The sequence below is a fragment of the Lepisosteus oculatus genome, unplaced genomic scaffold (genome assembly GCF_040954835.1).
Source record: "Lepisosteus oculatus isolate fLepOcu1 unplaced genomic scaffold, fLepOcu1.hap2 HAP2_SCAFFOLD_61, whole genome shotgun sequence".
NCBI classification, from domain to species: Eukaryota; Metazoa; Chordata; class Actinopteri; order Semionotiformes; family Lepisosteidae; genus Lepisosteus; species Lepisosteus oculatus.
In genome coordinates, this window is record NW_027168160.1 from 1,317,737 (window position 1) to 1,336,148 (window position 18,412).

Below are 18,412 nucleotides of genomic sequence, written 5' to 3' on the forward strand. Positions count from 1 at the left end.
GAACCGGAATGCTGCACTGACAGTAAAAAACTTCCACCTGTTGTGGGAATGCTAACCCTAACCCTAGCTAGGGTTTCATATGTGCATTCCAGCAGTGTGTATCAGAAGCCCAACAAACATCAAAGATGAATTTTTTCCTCAAACCAAGAAAAATCAGTCTCAAACTATCAAAACGGTTTCTAAAACCTCTAGGAAATGTATCTTCTTTAATATTCTGTCTGGTTTAGGCAAATTTTCATGAAGCTGAAAAATGCTGTTAAATGGTAGTTAAATCGGCATGCTTTTAATGCCTGGCTAGGGTTAGGGTTACAAGAACCATAGAATTTTGCCTGCTGTTGCACTTTTAGCTGCACTTTAAATGACAAAATGAAGAGAGTTTACCCATTAGAACAGGTATTCTTCACACTTTTCATCTTGCTCAGTTTTGGATAAAATCACTGCATAGGGCAATATACAAAAAGGTGACCAAAACTGTCCGAAAACTAAAAGTGCAGATAGGAGCAAATTGTCACTCATCCTAAAGATAACTGGGGACCCGGAATGCAGCACTGACAGTAAAAAACTTCTACCTGTTGTGGGAATGCTAACCCTAACCCTAGCTAGGGTTTCAAATGTGCATTCCAGCAGGGTGTCTCAGAAGCCCTCCAAACATCAAAGATAATTTTTTTCCTCAAAGTCCAAAAAATCAGTCTCAAACTATCAAAACGGTTTATAAAACCTCTAGGAAATGTATCTTTTTTAGTATTCTGTCTGGTTTAGGCAAATTTTCATGAAGCTGAAAAATGCTGGTAAATGGTAGTTAAATCGGCATGCTTTTAATGTCTGGCTAGGGTTAGGTTTACAAGAACCATAGAATTTTGCCCGCTGTTGCACTTTTAGCTGCACTTTAAATAACAAAATAATGAGAGTTTGCCCATTAGAACAGGTATTCTTCACACTTTTCATCTGGCTTAATTTTGGATAAAATCAATGGATAGGGCAATATTCAAAAAAGTGACCAAAACTTTCCGAAAACTAAAAGTGCAGATAGGAGCAAATTATCAATCATCCTAAAGATAACTGGGGGCCCGGAATGCAGCACTGACAGTAAAAAACTTCTACCTGTTGTGGGAATGCTAACCCTAACCCTAACTAGGGCTTCAAATGTGCATTCCAGCAGGGTGTCTCAGAAGCCCTCCAAACATCAAAGATGATTTTTTTCCTCAAACCAAAAAAAATCAGTCTCAAACTATCAAAACGGTTTCTTAAACCTCTAGGAGATGTATCTTCTTTAATATTCTGTCCGGTTTAGGCAAATTTTCATGAAGCTGGAAAATGCTGTTAAATGGTAGTTAAATCGGCATGCTTTTAATGTCTGGCTAGGGTTAGGGTTACAAGAACCATAGAATTTTGCCCGCTGTTGCACTTTTAGCTGCACTTTAAATGACAAAATAAAGAGAGTTTACCCATTCGAACAGGTATTCTTCACACTTTTCATCTGCCTCAGTTTAGGGTAAAATCACTGGATAGGGCAATATACAAAAAGGTGACCAAAACTGTCCGAAAACTAAAAGTGCAGATAGGAGAAAATTATCACTCATCCTAAAGATAACTGGGGAACCGGAATGCTGCACTGACAGTAAAAAACTTCCACCTGTTGTGGGAATGCTAACCCTAACCCTAGCTAGGGTTTCATATGTGCATTCCAGCAGGGTGTATCAGAAGCCCAACAAACATCAAAGATGAATTTTTTCCTCAAACCAAGAAAAATCAGTCTCAAACTATCAAAACGGTTTCTAAAATCTCTAGGAAATGTATCTTCTTTAATATTCTGTCTGGTTTAGGAAAATTTTCATGAAGCTGAAAAATGCTGTTAAATGGTAGTTATATCGGCATGCTTTTAATGTCTGGCCAGGGTTAGGGTTTCAAGAACCATGGAATTTTGCCCGCTGTTGCACTTTTAGCTGCACTTTAAATGACAAAATGAAGAGAGTTTACCCATTAGAACAGGTATTCTTTACACTTTTCATCTGGCTCAGTTTTGGATAAAATCAATGGATAGGGCAATATTCAAAAAAGTGACCAAAACTTTCCGAAAACTAAAAGTGCAGATAGGAGCAAATTATGACTCATCCTAAAGATAACTGGGGGCCCGGAATGCACCACTGACAGTAAAAAACTTCTACCTGTTGTGGGAATGCTAACCCTAACCCTAACTAGGGTTTGAAATGTGCATTCCAGCAGGGTGTCTCAGAAGCCCTCCAAACATCAAAGATGAATTTTTTCCTCAAACCAAAAAAAATCAGTCTCAAACTATAAAAACGTTTTTAAAACCTCTAGGAAATGTATCTTCTTTAATAATCTGTCTTGTTCAGGCAAATTTTCATGAATCTGAAAAATGCTGTTAAATGGTAGTTAAATCGGCATGTTTTTAATGCCTGGCTAGGGTTAGGGTTACAAGAACCATAGAATTTTGCCCGCTGTTGCACTTTTAGCTGCACTTTAAATGACAAAATGAAGAGAGTCTACCCATTAGAACAGGTATTCTTCACACTTTTCATCTGGCTCAGTTTTGCATAAAATCACTGGATAGGGCAATATACAAAAAGGTGACCAAAACTGTCCGAAAACTAAAAGTGCAGACAGGAGAAAACTATCACTCATCCTAAAGATAACTGGGGACCCGGAATGCAGCACTGACAGTAAAAAACTTCTACCTGTTGTGGGAATGCTAACCCTAACCCTAGCTAGGGTTTCAAATGTGCATTCCAGCAGGGTGTCTCAGAAGCCCTCCAAACATCAAAGATAATTTTTTTCCTCAAAGTCCAAAAAATCAGTCTCAAACTATCAAAACGGTTTCTAAAACCTCTAGGAAATGTATCTTTTTTAGTATTCTGTCTGGTTTAGGCAAATTTTCATGAAGCTGAAAAATGCTGGTAAATGGTAGTTAAATCGGCATGCTTTTAATGTCTGGCTAGGGTTAGGTTTACAAGAACCATAGAATTTTGCCCGCTGTTGCACTTTTAGCTGCACTTTAAATAACAAAATAATGAGAGTTTGCCCATTAGAACAGGTATTCTTCACACTTTTCATCTGGCTCAGTTTTGGATAAAATCACTGCATAGGGCAATATACACAAAGGTGACCAAAACTGTCCGAAAACTAAAAGTGCAGATAGGAGCAAATTATCACTCATCCTAAAGATAACTGGGGACCCGGAATGCAGCACTGACAGTAAAAAACTTCTACCTGTTGTGGGAATGCTAACCCTAACCCTAGCTAGGGTTTCAAATGTGCATTCCAGCAGTGTGTCTCAGAAGCCCTCCAAACATCAAAGATGATATTTTCCTCAAACCAAGAAAAATCAGTCTCAAACTATCAAAATGGTTTCTAAAACCTCTAGGAAATGTATCTTCTTTAATAATCTGTCTTGTTCAGGCAAATTTTCATGAATCTGAAAAATGCTGTTAAATGGTAGTTAAATCGGCATGTTTTTAATGCCTGGCTAGGGTTAGGGTTACAAGAACCATAGAATTTTGCCCGCTGTTGCACTTTTAGCTGCACTTTAAATGACAAAATGAAGAGAGTCTACCCATTAGAACAGGTATTCTTCACACTTTTCATCTGGCTCAGTTTTGCATAAAATCAATGGATAGGGCAATATACAAAAAGGTGACCAAAACTGTCCGAAAACTAAAAGTGCAGATAGGAGAAAATTATCACTCATCCTAAAGATAACTGGGGACCCGGAATGCAGCACTGACAGTAAAAAACTTCTACCTGTTGTGGGAATGCTATCCCTAACCCTAGCTAGGGCTTCAAATGTGCATTCCAGCAGGGTGTCTCAGAAGCCCTCCAAACATCAAAGATGAATTTTTTCCTCAAACCAAAAAAAATCAGTCTCAAACTATCAAAACGGTTTCTAAAACCTCTAGTAGATGTATCTTCTTTAATATTCTGTCTGGTTTAGGCAAATTTTCATGAAGCTGAAAAATGCTGTTAAATGGTAGTTAAATCGGCATGCTTTTAATGCCTGACCAGTGTTAGGGTTACAAGAACCATAGAATTTTGCCCGCTGTTGCACTTTTAGCTGCACTTTAAATGACAAAATAAAGAGAGTTTGCCCATTAGAACAGGTATTCTTCACACTTTTCATCTGGCTCAGTTTTGGATAAAATCACTGCATAGGGCAATATACAAAAAGGTGACCAAAACTGTCCGAAAACTAAAAGTGCAGATAGGAGCAAATTATGACTCATCCTAAAGATAACTGGGGACCCGGAATGCAGCACTGACAGTAAAAAACTTCTACCTGTTGTGGGAATGCTAACCCTAACCCTAGCTAGGGTTTCAAATGTGCATTCCAGCAGTGTGTCTCAGAAGCCCTCCAAACATCAAACATAATTTTTTCCTCAAACCAAGAAAAATCAGTCTCAAACTATCAAAATGGTTTCTAAAACCTCTAGGAAATGTATCTTCTTTAATATTCGTTCTGGTTTAGGAAAATTTTCATGAAGCTGAAAAATGCTGTTAAATGGTAGTTATATCGGCATGCTTTTAATGTCTGGCCAGGGTTAGGGTTTCAAGAACCATAGAATTTTGCCCGCTGTTGCACTTTTAGCTGCACTTTAAATGACAAAATGAAGAGAGTTTACCCATTAGAACAGGTATTCTTTACACTTTTCATCTGGCTCAGTTTTGGATAAAATCAATGGATAGGGCAATATTCAAAAAAGTGACCAAAACTTTCCGAAAACTAAAAGTGCAGATAGGAGCAAATTATGACTCATCCTAAAGATAACTGGGGGCCCGGAATGCACCACTGACAGTAAAAAACTTCTACCTGTTGTGGGAATGCTAACCCTAACCCTAACTAGGGTTTGAAATGTGCATTCCAGCAGGGTGTCTCAGAAGCCCTCCAAACATCAAAGATGAATTTTTTCCTCAAACCAAAAAAAATCAGTCTCAAACTATCAAAACGTTTTTAAAACCTCTAGGAAATGTATCTTCTTTAATAATCTGTCTTGTTCAGGCAAATTTTCATGAATCTGAAAAATGCTGTTAAATGGTAGTTAAATCGGCATGCTTTTAATGTCTGGCTAGGGTTAGGTTTACAAGAACCATAGAATTTTGCCCGCTGTTGCACTTTTAGCTGCACTTTAAATAACAAAATAATGAGAGTTTGCCCATTAGAACAGGTATTCTTCACACTTTTCATCTGGCTCAGTTTTGGATAAAATCACTGCATAGGGCAATATACAAAAAGGTGACCAAAACTGTCCGAAAACTAAAAGTGCAGATAGGAGCAAATTATGACTCATCCTAAAGATAACTGGGGACCCGGAATGCAGCACTGACAGTAAAAAACTTCTACCTGTTGTGGGAATGCTAACCCTAACCTAGCTAGGGTTTCAAATGTGCATTCCAGCAGGGTGTCTCAGAAGCCCTCCAAACATCAAACATGATTTTTTCCTCAAACCAAGAAAAATCAGTCTCAAACTATCAAAATGGTTTCTAAAACCTCTAGGAAATGTATCTTCTTTAATATTCTGTCTGGTTTAGGAAAATTTTCATGAAGCTGAAAAATGCTGTTAAATGGTAGTTATATCGGCATGCTTTTAATGTCTGGCCAGGGTTAGGGTTTCAAGAACCATAGAATTTTGCCCGCTGTTGCACTTTTAGCTGCACTTTAAATGACAAAATGAAGAGAGTTTACCCATTAGAACAGGTATTCTTTACAGTTTTCATCTGGCTCAGTTTTGGATAAAATCAATGGATAGGGCAATATTCAAAAAAGTGACCAAAACTTTCCGAAAACTAAAAGTGCAGATAGGAGCAAATTATGACTCATCCTAAAGATAACTGGGGGCCCGGAATGCACCACTGACAGTAAAAAACTTCTACCTGTTGTGGGAATGCTAACCCTAACCCTAACTAGGGTTTGAAATGTGCATTCCAGCAGGGTGTCTCAGAAGCCCTCCAAACATCAAACATGATTTTTTCCTCAAACCAAAAAAAAATCAGGCTCAAACTATCAAAACGTTTTTAAAACCTCTAGGAAATGTATCTTCTTTAATAATCTGTCTTGTTCAGGCAAATTTTCATGAATCTGAAAAATGCTGTTAAATGGTAGTTAAATCGGCATGTTTTTAATGCCTGGCTAGGGTTAGGGTTACAAGAACCATAGAATTTTGCCCGCTGTTGCACTTTTAGCTGCACTTTAAATTACAAAATGAAGAGAGTTTACCCATTAGAACAGGTATTCTTCACACTTTTCATCTGGCTCAGTTTTGCATAAAATCACTGGATAGGGCAATATACAAAAAGGTGACCAAAACTGTACGAAAACTAAAAGTGCAGACAGGAGAAAACTATCACTCATCCTAAAGATAACTGGGGACCCGGAATGCAGCACTGACAGTAAAAAACTTCTACCTGTTGTGGGAATGCTAACCCTAACCCTAGCTAGGGTTTCAAATGTGCATTCCAGCAGGGTGTCTCAAAAGCCCTCCAAACATCAAAGAAGATTTTTTTCCTCAAACCAAAAGAAAATCAGTCTCAAACTATCAAAACGGTTTTAAAAACCTCTAGGAAATGTATCTTCTTTAATAATCTGTCTTGTTCAGGCAAATTTTCAAGAAGCTGAAAAATGCTGTTAAATGGTAGTTAAATCGGCATGTTTTTAATGCCTGGCTAGGGTTAGGGTTACAAGAACCATAGAATTTTGCCCGCTGTTGCACTTTTAGCTGGACTTTAAATGACAAAATGAAGAGAGTTTACCCATTAGAACAGGTATTCTTCACACTTTTCATCTTGCTCAGTTTTGGATAAAATCACTGCATAGGGCAATATACAAAAAGGTGACCAAAACTGTCCGAAAACTAAAAGTGCAGATAGGAGCAATTTATCGCTCATCCTAAAGATAACTGGGGACCCGGAATGCAGCACTGACAGTAAAAAACTTCTACCTGTTGTGGGAATGCTAACCCTAACCCTAGCTAGGGTTTCAAATGTGCATTCCAGCAGGGTGTCTCAGAAGCCCTCCAAAAATCAGAGATGAATTTTTTCCTCAAACCAAGAAAAATCAGTCTCAAACTATCAAAACGGTTTTAAAAACCTCTAGGAAATAAATCTTTTTAATAATCTGTCTGGTTTAGGCCAGTTTTCATGAAGCTGAAAAATGTTGTTTAAATGGTAGTTAAATCGGCATGTTTTTAATGCCTGGCTAGGGTTAGGTTTACAAGAACCATAGAATTTTGCCCGCTGTTGCACTTTTAGCTACACTTTAAATGACAAAATGAAGAGAGTTTACCCATTAGAACAGGTATTCTTCACACTTTTCATCTTTCTCAGTTTTGGATAAAATCACTGCATAGGGCAATATACAAAAAGGTGACCAAAACTGTACGAAAACTAAAAGTGCAGATAGGAGCAAATTATCACTCATCCTAAAGATAACTGGGGACCCGGAATGCAGCACTGACAGTAAAAAACTTCTACCTGTTGAGGGAATGCTAACCCTAACCCTAGCTAGGGTTTCAAATGTGCATTCCAGCAACGTGTCTCAGAAGCCCTCCAAACATCAAAGATATTTTTTTTCCTAAAACCAAAAAAAATCAGTCTCAAACTATCAAAACGGTTTCTATAACCTCTAGGAAGTGTATCTTCTTTAATATTCTGTCTGGTTTAGGCCAATTTTCATGTAGCTGAAAAATGCTGTTAAATGGTAGTTAAATCGGCATGCTTTTAATGTCTGGCCAGGGTTAGGGTTTCAAGAACCATAGAATTTTGCCTGTTGTTGCACTTTTAGCTGCACTTTAAATGACAAAATAATGAGAGTTTGCCCATTAGAACAGGTATTCTTCACACTTTTCATCTGGCTCAGTTTTGGATAAAATCACTGGATAGGGCAATATACAAAAAGGTGACCAAAACTGTCCGAAAACTAAAAGTGCAGATAGGAGAAAATTATCACTCATCCTAAAGATAACTGCGGACCCGGAATGCAGCACTGACAGTAAAAAACTTCTACCTGTTGTGGGAATGCTAACCCTAACCCTAACTAGGGTTTAAAATGTGCATTCCAGCAGGGTGTCTCAGAAGCCCTCCAAACATCAATGATGAATTTTTTCCTCAAACTCCAAAAAATCAGTCTCAAACTATCAAAACGGTTTTAAAAACCTCTAGGAAATGTATCTTCTTTAATAATCTGTCTTGTTCAGGCAAATTTTCATGAAGCTGAAAAATGCTGTTAAATGGTAGTTAAATCGGCATGTTTTTAATGCCTGGCTAGGGTTAGGGTTACAAGAACCATAGAATTTTGCCCGCTGTTGCACTTTTAGCTGCACTTTAAATTACAAAATGAAGAGAGTTTACCCATTAGAACATGTATTCTTCACACTTTTCATCTGGCTCAGTTTTGCATAAAATCACTGGATAGGGCAATATACAAAAAGGTGACCAAAACTGTACGAAAACTAAAAGTGCAGACAGGAGAAAACTATCACTCATCCTAAAGATAACTGGGGACCCGGAATGCAGCACTGACAGTAAAAAACTTCTACCTGTTGTGGGAATGCTAACCCTAACCCTAGCTAGGGTTTCAAATGTGCATTCCAGCAGGGTGTCTCAAAAGCCCTCCAAACATCAAAGAAGATTTTTTTCCTCAAACCAAAAGAAAATCAGTCTCAAACTATCAAAACGGTTTTAAAAACCTCTAGGAAATGTATCTTCTTTAATAATCTGTCTTGTTCAGGCAAATTTTCAAGAAGCTGAAAAATGCTGTTAAATGGTAGTTAAATCGGCATGTTTTTAATGCCTGGCTAGGGTTAGGGTTACAAGAACCATAGAATTTTGCCCGCTGTTGCACTTTTAGCTGGACTTTAAATGACAAAATGAAGAGAGTTTACCCATTAGAACAGGTATTCTTCACACTTTTCATCTTGCTCAGTTTTGGATAAAATCACTGCATAGGGCAATATACAAAAAGGTGACCAAAACTGTCCGAAAACTAAAAGTGCAGATAGGAGCAATTTATCGCTCATCCTAAAGATAACTGGGGACCCGGAATGCAGCACTGACAGTAAAAAACTTCTACCTGTTGTGGGAATGCTAACCCTAACCCTAGCTAGGGTTTCAAATGTGCATTCCAGCAGGGTGTCTCAGAAGCCCTCCAAAAATCAGAGATGAATTTTTTCCTCAAACCAAGAAAAATCAGTCTCAAACTATCAAAACGGTTTTAAAAACCTCTAGGAAATAAATCTTTTTAATAATCTGTCTGGTTTAGGCCAGTTTTCATGAAGCTGAAAAATGTTGTTTAAATGGTAGTTAAATCGGCATGTTTTTAATGCCTGGCTAGGGTTAGGTTTACAAGAACCATAGAATTTTGCCCGCTGTTGCACTTTTAGCTACACTTTAAATGACAAAATGAAGAGAGTTTACCCATTAGAACAGGTATTCTTCACACTTTTCATCTTTCTCAGTTTTGGATAAAATCACTGCATAGGGCAATATACAAAAAGGTGACCAAAACTGTACGAAAACTAAAAGTGCAGATAGGAGCAAATTATCACTCATCCTAAAGATAACTGGGGACCCGGAATGCAGCACTGACAGTAAAAAACTTCTACCTGTTGAGGGAATGCTAACCCTAACCCTAGCTAGGGTTTCAAATGTGCATTCCAGCAGGGTGTCTCAGAAGCCCTCCAAACATCAAAGATATTTTTTTTCCTCAAACCAAAAAAAATCAGTCTCAAACTATCAAAACGGTTTCTATAACCTCTAGGAAGTGTATCTTCTTTAATATTCTGTCTGGTTTAGGCCAATTTTCATGTAGCTGAAAAATGCTGTTAAATGGTAGTTAAATCGGCATGCTTTTAATGTCTGGCCAGGGTTAGGGTTTCAAGAACCATAGAATTTTGCCTGTTGTTGCACTTTTAGCTGCACTTTAAATGACAAAATAATGAGAGTTTGCCCATTAGAACAGGTATTCTTCACACTTTTCATCTGGCTCAGTTTTGGATAAAATCACTGGATAGGGCAATATACAAAAAGGTGACCAAAACTGTCCGAAAACTAAAAGTGCAGATAGGAGAAAATTATCACTCATCCTAAAGATAACTGCGGACCCGGAATGCAGCACTGACAGTAAAAAACTTCTACCTGTTGTGGGAATGCTAACCCTAACCCTAACTAGGGTTTAAAATGTGCATTCCAGCAGGGTGTCTCAGAAGCCCTCCAAACATCAATGATGAATTTTTTCCTCAAACTCCAAAAAATCAGTCTCAAACTATCAAAACGGTTTTAAAAACCTCTAGGAAATGTATCTTCTTTAATAATCTGTCTTGTTCAGGCAAATTTTCATGAAGCTGAAAAATGCTGTTAAATGGTAGTTAAATCGGCATGTTTTTAATGCCTAGCTAGGGTTAGGGTTACAAGAACCATAGAATTTTGCCCGCTGTTGCACTTTTAGCTGCACTTTAAATGACAAAATGAAGAGAGTTTACCCATTAGAACAGGTATTCTTCACACTTTTCATCTTGCTCAGTTTTGGATAAAATCACTGCATAGGGCAATATACAAAAAGGTTTCCAAAACTGTCCGAAAACTAAAAGTGCAGATAGGAGCAAATTGTCACTCATCCTAAAGATAACTGGGGACCCGGAATGCAGCACTGACAGTAAAAAACTTCTACCTGTTGTGGGAATGCTAACCCTAACCCTAGCTAGGGTTTCAAATGTGCATTCCAGCAGGGTGTCTCAGAAGCCCTCCAAACATCAAAGATAATTTATTTCCTCAAAGTCCAAAAAATCAGTCTCAAACTATCAAAACGGTTTCTAAAACCTCTAGGAAATGTATCTTTTTTAGTATTCTGTCTGGTTTAGGCAAATTTTCATGAAGCTGAAAAATGCTGGTAAATGGTAGTTAAATCGGCATGCTTTTAATGTCTGGCTAGGGTTAGGTTTACAAGAACCATAGAATTTTGCCCGCTGTTGCACTTTTAGCTGCCCTTTAAATAACAAAATAATGAGAGTTTGCCCATTAGAACAGGTATTCTTCACACTTTTCATCTGGCTCAGTTCTGGATAAAATCACTGCATAGGGCAATATACAAAAAGGTGACCAAAACTGTACGAAAACTAAAAGTGCAGATAGGAGCAAATTATCACTCATCCTAAAGATAACTGGGGACCCGGAATGCAGCACTGACAGTAAAAAACTTCTACCTGTTGAGGGAATGCTAACCCTAACCCTAGCTAGGGTTTCAAATGTGCATTCCAGCAGGGTGTCTCAGAAGCCCTCCAAACATCAAAGATATTTTTTTTCCTCAAACCAAAAAAAATCAGTCTCAAACTATCAAAACGGTTTCTATAACCTCTAGGAAGTGTATCTTCTTTAATATTCTGTCTGGTTTAGGCCAATTTTCATGTAGCTGAAAAATGCTGTTAAATGGTAGTTAAATCGGCATGCTTTTAATGTCTGGCCAGGGTTAGGGTTTCAAGAACCATAGAATTTTGCCTGTTGTTGCACTTTTAGCTGCACTTTAAATGACAAAATAATGAGAGTTTGCCCATTAGAACAGGTATTCTTCACACTTTTCATCTGGCTCAGTTTTGGATAAAATCACTGGATAGGGCAATATACAAAAAGTTGACCAAAACTGTCCGAAAACTAAAAGTGCAGATAGGAGAAAATTATCACTCATCCTAAAGATAACTGCGGACCCGGAATGCAGCACTGACAGTAAAAAACTTCTACCTGTTGTGGGAATGCTAACCCTAACCCTAACTAGGGTTTCAAATGTGCATTCCAGCAGGGTGTCTCAGAAGCCCTCCAAACATCAATGATGAATTTTTTCCTCAAACTCCAAAAAATCAGTCTCAAACTATCAAAACGGTTTTAAAAACCTCTAGGAAATGTATATTCTTTAATAATCTGTCTTGTTCAGGCAAATTTTCATGAAGCTGAAAAATGCTGTTAAATGGTAGTTAAATCGGCATGTTTTTAATGCCTAGCTAGGGTTAGGGTTACAAGAACCATAGAATTTTGCCCGCTGTTGCACTTTTAGCTGCACTTTAAATGACAAAATGAAGAGAGTTTGCCCATTAGAACAGGTATTCTTCACACTTTTCATCTTGCTCAGTTTTGGATAAAATCACTGCATAGGGCAATATACAAAAAGGTTTCCAAAACTGTCCGAAAACTAAAAGTGCAGATAGGAGCAAATTGTCACTCATCCTAAAGATAACTGGGGACCCGGAATGCAGCACTGACAGTAAAAAACTTCTACCTGTTGTGGGAATGCTAACCCTAACCCTAGCTAGGGTTTCAAATGTGCATTCCAGCAGGGTGTCTCAGAAGCCCTCCAAACATCAAAGATAATTTATTTCCTCAAAGTCCAAAAAATCAGTCTCAAACTATCAAAACGGTTTCTAAAACCTCTAGGAAATGTATCTTCTTTAAAATTCTGTCTGGTTTAGGCAAATTTTCATGAAGCTCAAAAATGTTGTTAAATGGTAGTTAAATCTGCACGCTTTTAATGCCTGGCTAGGGCTAGGGTTACAAGAACCATAGAATTTTGCCCGCTGTTGCACTTTTAGCTGCACTTTAAATGACAAAATGGAGAGAGTTTACCCATTAGAACAGGTATTCTTTACACTTTTCATCTGGCTCAGTTTTGGATAAAATCACTGGATAGGGCAATATTCAAAAAAGTGACCAAAACTTTCCGAAAACTAAAAGTGCAGATAGGAGCAAATTATCACTCATCCTAAAGATAACTGGGGGCCCGGAATGCAGCACTGACAGTAAAAAACTTCTACCTGTTGTGGGAATGCTAACCCTAACCCTAACTAGGGTTTCAAATGTGCATTCCAGCAGGGTGTCTCAGAAGCCCTCCAGACATCAAAGATGAATTTTTTCCTCAAACCAAAAAAAATCAGTCTCAAACTATCAAAACGGTTTTAAAACCTCTAGGAAATGTATCTTCTTTAATAATCTGTCTTGTTCAGGCAAATTTTCATGAAGCTGAAAAATGCTGTTAAATGGAAGTTAAATCGGCATGTTTTTAATGCCTGGCTAGGGTAAGGGTTACAAGAACCATAGAATATTGCCCGCTGTTGCACTTTTAGCTGCACTTTAAATGACAAAATGAAGAGAGTCTACCCATTAGAACAGGTATTCTTCACACTTTTCATCTTGCTCAGTTTTGCATAAAATCACTGGATAGGGCAATATACAAAAAGGTGACCAAAACTGTCCGAAAACTAAAAGTGCAGATAGGAGCAAATTATGACTCATCCTAAAGATAACTGGGGACCCGGAATGCAGCACTGACAGTAAAAAACTTCTACCTGTTGTGGGAATGCTAACCCTAACCCTAGCTAGGGTTTCAAATGTGCATTCCAGCAGGGTGTCTCAGAAGCCCTCCAAACATCAAAGATGAATTTTTTCCTCAAACCAAAAAAAATCAGTCTCAAACTATCAAAACGGTTTCTAAAACCTCTAGGAAATGTATCTTCTTTAATATTCTTCTGGTTTAGGCAAATTTTCATGAAGCTGAAAAATGCTGTTAAATGGTAGTTAAATCGGCATGTTTTTAATGCCTGGCTAGGGTTAGAGTTACAAGAACCATAGAATTTTTCCCGCTGTTGCACTTTTAGCTGCACTTTAAATGACAAAATGAAGAGAGTCTACCTATTAGAACAGGAATTCTTCACACTTTTCATCTGGCTCAGTTTTGCATAAAATCACTGGATAGGGCAATATACAAAAAGGTGACCAAAACTGTCCGAAAACAAAAAGTGCAGACAGGAGGAAACTATCACTCATCCTAAAGATAACTGGGGACCCGGAATGCAGCACTGACAGTAAAAAACTTCTACCTGTTGTGGGAATACTAACCCTAACCCTAGCTAGGGTTTCAAATGTGCATTCCAGCAGGGTGTCTCAGAAGCCCTCCAAACGTCAAAGTTGAATTTTTTCCTCAAACTCCAAAACGGTTTTTAAAACCTTTAGGAGATTTATCTTCTTTAATATTTTGTCTGGTTTAGGCAAATTTTCATGAAGCTGAAAAATGCTGTTAAATGGTTGTTAAATCGGCATGCTTTTAATGTCTGGCCAGGGTTAGGGTTTCAAGAACCATAGAATTTTGCCTGTTGTTGCACTTTTAGCTGCACTTTAAATGACAAAATAATGAGAGTTTGCCCATTAGAACAGGTATTCTTCACACTTTTCATCTTGCTCAGTTTTGGATAAAATCACTGCATAGGGCAATATACAAAAAGGTGACCAAAACTGTCCGAAAACTAAAAGTGCAGATAGGAGCAAATTATCACTCATCCTAAAGATAACTGGGGACCCGGAATGCAGCACTGACAGTAAAAAACTTCTACCTGTTGTGGGAATGCTAACCCTAACCCTAGCTAGGGTTTCAAATGTGCATTCCAGCAGGGTGTCTCAGAAGCCCTCCAAACATCAAAGATGAATTTTTTCCTCAAACCAAAAAAAATCTTTCTCAAACTATCAAAACGGTTTCTAAAACCTCTAGGAAATGTATCTTCTTTAAAATTCTGTCTGGTTTAGGCAAATTTTCATGAAGCTCAAAAATGTTGTTAAATGGTAGTTAAATCGGCACGCTTTTAATGCCTGGCTAGGGCTAAGGTTACAAGAACCATAGAATTTTGCCCGCTGTTGCACTTTTAGCTGCACTTTAAATGACAAAATGGAGAGAGTTTACCCATTAGAACAGGTATTCTTTACACTTTTCATCTGGCTCAGTTTTGGATAAAATCAATGGATAGGGCAATATTCAAAAAAGTGACCAAAACTTTCCGAAAACTAAAAGTGCAGATAGGAGCAAATTATCACTCATCCTAAAGATAACTGGGGGCCTGGAATGCAGCACTGACAGTAAAAAACTTCTACCTGTTGTGGGAATGCTAACCCTAACCCTAACTAGGGTTTCAAATGTGCATTCCAGCAGGGTGTCTCAGAAGCCCTCCAAACATCAAAGATGAATTTTTTCCTCAAACCAAAAAAAATCAGTCTCAAACTATCAAAACGGTTTTTAAAACCTCTAGGAAAAGTATCTTCTTTAATAATCTGTCTTGTTCAGGCAAATTTTCATGAAGCTGAAAAATGCTGTTAAATGGTAGTTAAATCGGCATGTTTTTAATGCCTGGCTAGGGTTAAGGTTACAAGAACCATAGAATTTTGCCCGCTGTTGCACTTTTAGCTGCACTTTAAATGACAAAATGAAGAGAGTCTACCCATTAGAACAGGTATTCTTCACACTTTTCATCTGGCTCAGTTTTGCATAAAATCACTGGATAGGGCAATATACAAAAAGGTGACCAAAACTGTCCGAAAACAAAAAGTGCAGACAGGAGGAAACTATCACTCATCCTAAAGATAACTGGGGACCCGGAATGCAGCACTGACAGTAAAAAACTTCTACCTGTTGTGGGAATACTAACCCTAACCCTAGCTAGGGTTTCAAATGTGCATTCCAGCAGGGTGTCTCAGAAGCCCTCCAAACATCAAAGATATTTTTTTTCCTCAAACTCCAAAAAATCAGTCTCAAACTATCAAAACGGTTTCTAAAACCTCTAGGAAAAGTATCTTCTTTAATAATCTGTCTGGTTTAGGCAAATTTTCATGAAGCTGAAAAATGCTGTTAAATGGTAGTTAAATCGGCATGCTTTTAATGTCTGGCCAGGGTTAGTGTTTCAAGAACCATAGAATTTTGCCTGTTGTTGCACTTTTAGCTGCACTTTAAATGACAAAATAATGAGAGTTTACCCATTAGAACAGGTATTCTTCACACTTTTCATCTGGCTCAGTTTTGGATAAAATCACTGGATAGGGCAATATACAAAAAGGTGACCAAAACTGTCCGAAAACTAAAAGTGCAGATAGGAGAAAATTATCACTCATCCTAAAGATAACTGGGGACCCGGAATGCAGCACTGACAGTAAAAAACTTCTACCTGTTGTGGGAATGCTAACCCTAACCCTAGCTAGGGTTTCAAATGTGCATTCCAGCAGGGTGTCTCAGAAGCCCTCCAAACATCAAAGTTGAATTTTTTCCTCAAACTCCAAAAACTCAGTCTCAAACTATCAAAACATTTTTTAAAACCTTTAGGAGATGTATCTTCTTTAATATTCTGTCTGGTTTAGGCAAATTTTCATGAAGCTGAAAAATGCTGTTAAATGGTAGTTAAATCGGTATGCTTTTAATGCCTGGCTAGGGTTAGGGTTACAAGAACCATAGAATTTTGCCCGCTGTTGCACTTTTAGCTGCACTTTAAATGACAAAATGAAGAGAGTTTACCCATTAGAACAGGTATTCTTCACACTTTTCATCTTGCTCAGTTTTGGATAAAATCTCTGCATAGGGCAATATACAAAAAGGTGACCAAAACTGTCCGAAAACTAAAAGTGCAGATAGGAGCAAATTATCACTCATCCTAAAGATAACTGGGGACCCGGAATGCAGCACTGACAGTAAAAAACTTCTACCTGTTGTGGGAATGCTAACCCTAACCCTAGCTAGGGTTTCAAATGTGCATTCCAGCAGGGTGTCTCAGAAGCCCTCCAAACATCAAAGATAATTTTTTTCCTCAAACTCCAAAAAATCAGTCTCAAACTATCAAAACGGTTTCTAAAACCTCTAGGAAAAGTATCTTCTTTAATAATCTGTCTGGTTTAGGCAAATTTTCATGAAGCTGAAAAATGCTGTTAAATGGTAGTTAAATCGGCATGCTTTTAATGTCTGGCCAGGGTTAGTTTTTCAAGAACCATAGAATTTTGCCTGTTGTTGCACTTTTAGCTGCACTTTAAATGACAAAATAATGAGAGTTTACCCATTAGAACAGGTATTCTTCACACTTTTCATCTGGCTCAGTTTTGGATAAAATCACTGGATAGGGCAATATACAAAAAGGTGACCAAAACTGTCCGAAAACTAAAAGTGCAGATAAGAGAAAATTATCACATCCTAAAGATAACTGCGGACCCGGAATGCAGCACTGACAGTAAAAAACTTCTACCTGTTGTGGGAATGCTAACCCTAACCCTAACTAGGGTTTCAAATGTGCATTCCAAGAGGGTGTCTCAGAAGCCCTCCAAACATCAAAGATGAATTTTTTCCTCAAACCAAAAAAAATCAGTCTCAAACTATCAAAACGGTTTTAAAAACCTCTAGGAAAAGTATCTTCTTTAATAATCTGTCTTGTTCAGGCAAATTTTCAAGAAGCTGAAAAATGCTCTTAAATGGTAGTTAAATCGGCATGTTTTTAATGCCTGGCTAGGGTTAGGGTTACAAGAACCATAGAATTTTGCCCGCTGATGCACTTTTAGCTGCACTTTAAATGACAAAATAATGAGAGTTTGCCCATTAGAACAGGTATTCTTCACACTTGTCATCTGGCTCAGTTTTGGATAAAATCACTGGATAGGGCAATATACAAAAAGGTGACCAAAACTGTCCGAAAACTAAAAGTGCAGATAGGAGCAAATTATCACTCATCCTAAAGATAACTGGGGACCCGGAATGCAGCACTGACAGTAAAAAACTTCTACCTGTTGTGGGAATGCTAACCCTAACCCTAGCTAGGGTTTCAAATGTGCATTCCAGCAGGGTGTCTAAAAAGCCCTCCTAACATCAAAGATGATTTTTTTCCTCAAACCAAAAAAAATCAGTCTCAAACTATCAATACGGTTTTAAAAACCTCTAGGAAATGTATCTTCTTTAATAATCTGTCTTGTTCAGGCAAATTTTCATGAAGCTGAAAAATGCTGTTAAATGGTAGCTAAATCGGCATGTTTTTAATGCCTGGCTAGGGTTAGGGTTACAAGAACCATAGAATTTTGCCCGCTGTTGCACTTTTAGCTGCACTTTAAATGACAAAATGAAGAGAGTTTACCCATTAGAACAGGTATTCTTCACACTTTTCATCTTGCTCAGTTTTGGATAAAATCACTGCATAGGGCAATATACAAAAAGGTGACCAAAACTGTCCGAAAACTAAAAGTGCAGATAGGAGCAAATTATCACTCATCCTAAAGATAACTGGGGACCCGGAATGCAGCACTGACCGTAAAAAACTTCTACCATTTGTGGGAATGCTAACCCTAACCCTAGCTAGGGTTTCAGATGTGCATTACAGCAGGGTGTCTCAGAGGCCCTCCAAACATCAAAGATGATTTTTTTCCTCAAACCAAGAAAAATCAGTGTCAAACTATCAAAACAGTTTCTAAAACCTCTAGGAAATGTATCTTCTTTAATATTCTGTCTGGTTTAGGCAAATTTTCATGAAGCTGAAAAATGCTGTTAAATGGTTGTTAAATTGGCATGCTTTTAATATCTGGCCAGGGTTAGGGTTTCAAGAACCATAGAATTTTGCCAGTTGTTGCACTTTTAGCTGCACTT